This window comes from Lactuca virosa, chromosome 3 (assembly GCF_052849685.1).
Source record: "Lactuca virosa cultivar CGN04683 chromosome 3, Lactuca_virosa_CGN04683_v6, whole genome shotgun sequence".
In the NCBI taxonomy this organism is placed as follows: Eukaryota; Viridiplantae; Streptophyta; class Magnoliopsida; order Asterales; family Asteraceae; genus Lactuca; species Lactuca virosa.
The window spans coordinates 128,150,436-128,157,277 of NC_136428.1; the positions used below are offsets into that span (position 1 = coordinate 128,150,436).

At 30.3% G+C, this 6,842-nt stretch overlaps 1 pseudogene; it reads left to right on the plus strand.

Moving 5' to 3' along the window:
- The first annotated feature begins 325 nt into the window (after nt 1–325).
- Nucleotides 326–5,077, plus strand: LOC145164039 (protein XAP5 CIRCADIAN TIMEKEEPER-like; annotated as a pseudogene).
- Nucleotides 5,078–6,842: the final 1,765 nt, after the last annotated feature.

The window sequence follows — 6,842 nt, forward strand, 5'->3', positions numbered from 1 at the left end:
CAAGAAGGCGAGCAGTCGCGGCGGCAGCATCACGATTGGCGGCTCCACCGACGGCGATCACCCTTTTTTGACGATAAGAGATGGCCGGAGGCGACCATATTGTGACGAACGCTTGGGATGGCGCCGGCGGTTGTGAGCTGCGGCGTAGCGACATGATAACAGGGGAGGGAAACAAGCAGCAGCCACAACGAACAGAACAACATTCGCGGACCTCAACGCTCCGAACAATACGTGGGGTACGCGACTCTCCCTCTTCGTCAGTAGTGAGACGACGACGACGCTTCTGGTGGTTTTACGGTTCCAACAGCGATGGCAGTGGCCTGAGATGGCAGCAATCACGACGACAACTTCTCCGATATCCAACCGGTGCAGCTTCATTCGACCGGTCTCGGTGGTTTTCCCCCGGCTACGCACGACGTCCGACAACAAAAGTGATGGTGGAGTTTCGATGGCGAACTGCAGGTGGCATGGTGGCGGCGGCTGGAGGGAGTGGGAGGTGAAGGTGGCGGCTGATGTCTATTTTAGGGTTAGGGTTACCGGGGCGACGTGTTATATACCCCGAGCCCCATAGAACTTTATCCAATAATGACATAATTGGTCCCCCCGTCTCCCTTTTATTTCAAAATAAATCCACAATTTACCCTTTTAGCCCCAGCCATCCAAAATCCCTTCAAATTAAGTCCAAAATTTTACCAAGCAGCCTCTCCCTCTACAAATTATTTTCATTTGAAGTACTTATGTTTCCAAATGGCCCCTCCTCTACAAAACCTTTTCAACTTAGGTCCAAAGTTTACTCTTTAGCCCCTGCTTCCATAAATCCTTTCATATTAAGTCCCATACTTACCAAACACCCACTGAGTTCTGAAAATCTTTACAAAATAAATCCTGAAACTTACACTTTTAACCCCCAAATTCTAAAATTATGACAGTTAACTCCTCGAGTCCAACACCTTTCAATATTATTATTGATTTTAGGGCTACTATTCATTCATTACTTTGTCTATTTATTTATTTAATAAACGAGGTGTTATAGTCGAAACTTAATATATGATATTAGTTTTTTAAACATAAAGAAAAATGTTGATATTATTTGTTATGCATGCCAAATGAGATTTAAAACATAAGTATCTTCACCAAAGTTTTGGTTTATCAAAATATGACTTTTGCCATAAGATGCATAAAATTGAGTTCATTCTACAAATCCATGAAGTTATAAGTTTTTGATAGTTAGAAGGAGATTTAAAATTGTGATTTTAGAAATCATCCAAAACTCCAAGTCTTAAGAGTAAAATGAAGTTTTATGAAGACTATTACCGGTTCTTAACCACTCTAGGACTAAACTTTAAAATATCGGATGTTGGTTTATAATTGATCGCGACTAATGGTAAATAAAAGGAAGTTTTATTTGGTACCTTAAGAACCTTATATATGATTTTTACAAAAGAGTACATGTTGGATGCATGAAATATTCATGAGACCATATTTTTATAACTATAATTGTAAAACCTATATATACAACCTTTTCTTAAAAATAAAATTCATTGTCATCCTTTTTAAGAACACTCGGTATCATTTGTATGGTCTTAGTGGGAGATGGGTCACCAACCGCTAGGATTGTCTTATGATGTTCAGGGGTATTTTTGTAGTTTTTGGTGACTAAAGGGTCACCTTGTCACTAGTTAGTTGCAATACTACAAGTTGTTTCAAGTAGGAAGACTTGATCGAAATCTTATGTGATAAAGGTCACCTAAGCATGAGAGGTCTGTGGCATAGATGAGATTAAAAATGCCAAGATAAACAATAGTTTTTTGGGATCCCATTATCTTGGAGTTACATATCTTATGCAATTGGTAATCGGTACCTACCGAGCTTTATTAAGTGGGTGGGATAAAGGTCACCTAACCATTTACTTGTTTCGTTACTTGGATCCTAGACTTTAGTAAATTCATGTTTTAGAAACAATAAAATGTATTAATTTTGAAATACTTTATATTGAAAATACTAAATGAAACTTGGTTAAATTCTGTGTATAACTATTAATACTCTTACGCCCGTGCAAAATCTCTCTCTCTTTGAGTTTCAAGAGACAATAACATTTGATGGTTAAAATTTTTGTAACTAGTATAATACCTTGCGGTTCTACCTTAAGGATAAATAGAAAATTATATATACCGAGAAATCACATACCTAAACAACCTCTACAAGCCAGTCAGTGCAATCATGATACTTTGATGGAAATATTATTGTGATGCTATTGATGTGTTTCACATCATACTGGAGTAATTAACCTTGACTTGCAGAAAGTCTTAGATAATTATGAAACATATCAATGTCTCATCAAGTAAAGAAGATATTCATTATGGACAGTAGTACATGCTTCAAACCTGTAACGTCTCGAATTTTTAACGCAAAAATGTTCATTTTTAATTATTCAAAATATTCATTTACATCAGAATATTTATTACATTATGCGCAAACATTATTTCGAATGCGCGTATGTATAATCGATCATTGCCCTTCTTACGATCATTGAGGTTCCTTAAAAAACATTTATAACAACTAGATAAGTGTTAGGTTTAGTGACTTCCCCAAATATACCAAATACCACAATACATATACATGCATACAAATAATGGCTCCCGTACTTTAATTGTTGCGCCATAAAATCTATGTGGGTCTATAGGCTCCCGTACTATACTCATTCCACCATCAACCCTAACTACACAAACATATGTATATAGGCTCCCGTACTTTATTCGTTATGTCATCAACCCTACTTTTAAGCATCCTAATAATTACGCACATAGATACTACACATTCGGCTCTACATGCACATAGAAACTACACTATGGGCTCTACTCTATTGGCTCCTATATCCTAACATACATGGATATATATATATATATATATATATATATATATATATATATATATATATATATATATATATATATATATATATATATATATATACACACACAAACATCCAATTTGTTTTATATCCATGCATCTACATGTGCATCTTGCAATCGATTGTTGTATATCCATACTGATTTCTATGCAATAATTCAATGGATTGCAATTTACCCTAGCTAAGGGTAGCATAAGCCTGTAAAGTGTAAATTTAACGTTCATTATTTTACTGTTATCGGTCAATTACCTGAGGTTCTGTAATGTATTAAGGTCCCATTATATCTTTATCAGTGTCATCGATCTATTCTCGAGTGTTTTGGGGGTTAATTTTAATTTGGTTGACATTATAAATCTGATCAGATTCTTGAGACTGCTTTCAAGAAGGAAACAGTTGGGCTTGTCATAAGGGAGCAATATGTTGAAAAGGTTAGTCACCGATTCAAACATTCTTTCTCCTTTCACTCTACTTACTACTTACAAAAACAACTTCGAATTTCACTTAACTATACTTGTATACAGAGGGTTAACATTCGACTAAAGATTGAAGAAGAAGACAAAGAGAAACTTTAAAAGCTACAATAAGAGTGAGTAGCATTAAGTCATTAACATTTGTATATTTTCATGTTTACAGTTAATATTCATTCTTAATTGCTAATTTTATATTTTTGTATTACTTTAGGGAAGAGGAGCTTCAATTACAAAAACAAAAAAAGCGGAAAATCAAAGGTAACCCATAGCTATCTTCATCTGAAGATATTGAAAACGAGGTAGAAGAAGAAGAAGAAGAAGACGGGGAGGATAGTAAGCATATGTTTAGTTTATTTTTCATTATTTTAAGTTCATTTAATCAAATACTTCTCTTTTTAATACTCATTAACTTAAATTAATGTTCTTATGTATATACAGAAAAACAAGAATCAAATACGTTTGGTTGTAGAAGCTTTGGCAAAAATCCGACAGTAGAAACTACCTTTTTGCCTGATAGGTTTGATTGAAAACTCACAAATAATAAAATAAAAATATTTATAAATCTTATATTTTTTGCTGATTAATTGTCACCATCATAGTGTGAAGCACACTCCTTTAGTGAGAGGGAGGCAGAGGAGCAAGCTGAACGTGAAAAAGTAATTTAATATCATAAACTTTATCTTATATTTTATTAATTTAAAAAAAAAAAACTATGTCCTTTAAGTTCTAAATCATATGTTAAATACATTACAGATGAGGCTCTTGAAATCACTTATAGTTAGTGGGATGGTGTAGGACATTGAACAGTCATGCAGGTAATTCTTAATTTCTTATGTTCTAAATATGGCTAAATTACCATTTTACCCCATCCTTGTGGTTTTTAGGTTAGAAAAGGGGATACAATTGGCGAGTTTTTACAGGCTGTTTGGCAATAACTTGCACTTGAATTTAGAGAAATATGAATAGCTTCAGTTGAAAATCTTTCATATGTGAAAGAGGATCTCATTATTCCACATGTATGTAATAATGTAACATTCATCATTTTAAAAAAAATTAATCCAAATTAAAAAAAATTAAGATGATACTAATAAATAACTATCGTCTATTTTCAGCAACACGATTTCTATGAGGTGATTGTGAACAAAGCTAGGGGAAAAAGTGGGTTAGCATTTTTTCATTTTTTTATATATTATTATTATTTTTTTTTAATTAGAGTATGAAGTTTACACTTCTTACAATAATTAATGTTTTTTTATTTTTATTTTTATTTTTTTATTTTTTTTATTAGTTTTTTCCTTTTTAATATCTACAGCTTTTCCACTTTGATATGCATGAAGATGTGCGAACGATTATTGATGCAACCATAGAAAAAGATGAGGTAATAATGTTTAATTTGATTATCTAGATTTATAATGTAGCCAAAATCCACTTTATAGAAAATTTAGTTATAGAAAAAAAAATTTAATATAGGGATTAATATATGGTAAAATTTATATATTGGCTTTGTTTGATTGATAGTCATATGTTGGTAAAGTTGTTGAGAGTGGCTGGTATGAGAAGAAGAAGCACAATGTGCAAAAAGGACAGTAAATGGGATGCAAGCGAACCAATTATGCACTGTATTTGTTGGTTGTTTATCACATCATACTTTTCTGTTGTAACATTTTTATAAAAGGAAGTTTATTTTTTTCATTTATTTTACCTCTAATAGTGGATGATTTGGTGAAATTAAAATAGATTTACAAAACTACCATGGAATTTTTTTCATTTATTTATGCATCCCTTTAAATGCAAAAATAACAATGTACTTTTGTAAATATCTAATTAGCATATTATAGCATCATACTTTTCTGTTATAAGAGTTTTATAACAGAAAGTCTAATTGTTTTCATTTTTTTTACTTACAGGGCAAAAAGGGTAATGTACATTATTTATTGTCTTGTAAGTATATTATAGTAACATATTTTTCTAATTAGCATATTATAGCATCATACTTTTCTGTTGTAAAACTTTTTTAACATAATGTTTATTATTATTATTATTATTATTATTTTACTCAAAGGGAAAAAAGGCAATGTACTTTTTCAAATGTCTAATTAGCATATCAATGAAAGCACGTTGTTGCAACCGTCTACTATACAAACATTGATTATATTGTCGATAGTTTTGGCCGTAATAGAAAAGGGACATGTTTTTTCTATTGAGAAGGTGCAAAATTATTAGAAAACGACATAAATGTTCTTTTCTCTTTTAAACAAATAATGAGAGTTTTTTTTTATCATTGATTATAAAATTATGTTGTATGTTAATTTCAATTTAATTCATTTCTTTTTTACTTTACGTTATTATTTGTCATTATATATGGAACAATAACATGGATACCATAGTTGCTAGAGAGAGAAGAAAAAAAAATAGAAAATTATACTTAGATGACGTAAAATCCAAAAAAAAAAAATGTCTACTGCATCATCATCTCATGGTATATCTCTTGCATATGTTATTCATTTTAACCAATATGGTAATAATATTAGTTTATTGTCCATATGTAGTATGATTTATTTATTTATCAGCCTTTTATATAGTAATGTTATCATTATATCATCAAATTATCATGTTAAATTTTACCATTTGAAGTGAGTAATTTTGTAACCGTGGTTCCCACGGGTTATAACCTAATATATATATATATATATATATATATATATATATATATATATATATATATATATATATATATATATATATATATATATATGGTTCGTTCATATGGACATCTTATTTTTATGAGACCGCAATACTAATTTTTTCTAGTGAAATATTTTAATATTCTACTGTTCATAAAAATATAATGTGTAATATTCTAATATTCTAAAACAATATTGTTAACATATTTTATATTGAAATATTCTAAAATATATACGTAGTATATTTATACGAACACTAGAATATTAGAATATTTTATTAGAAAAAATTATTCTCACGGTTTCACAAAGTTAGGTCAGTCTCAAATGAATTTTCACACACACACACGCGCGCACACACACACACACACACACACACACACACACACATATATATATATATATATATATATATATATATATATATATATATATATATATATATATATATAAATAAAGAGGTATAGCTTAGAAAGTTTTTTACCGTAATCTAGATACCATTATAAATTAATTAACACCAATAGTCTTAACCGAAAATATAAATATAAGGTTTAAACATTAATATTACTTAAAATTGAGAATTATATTATTACTTAAGAATTAATTATAGAATCCAACATTTATTTTGTTTATATTATTTTAATGAAATTTTATAATTATATATTGTATGTTCAAAAATATGATGTTACCTAAGAAACCAAATAAAAAAGAAGATAAAATGACACAATGAATTGTCATGGTTCAATCGACATGAAGATGATAATTATTCTATTAATTGAT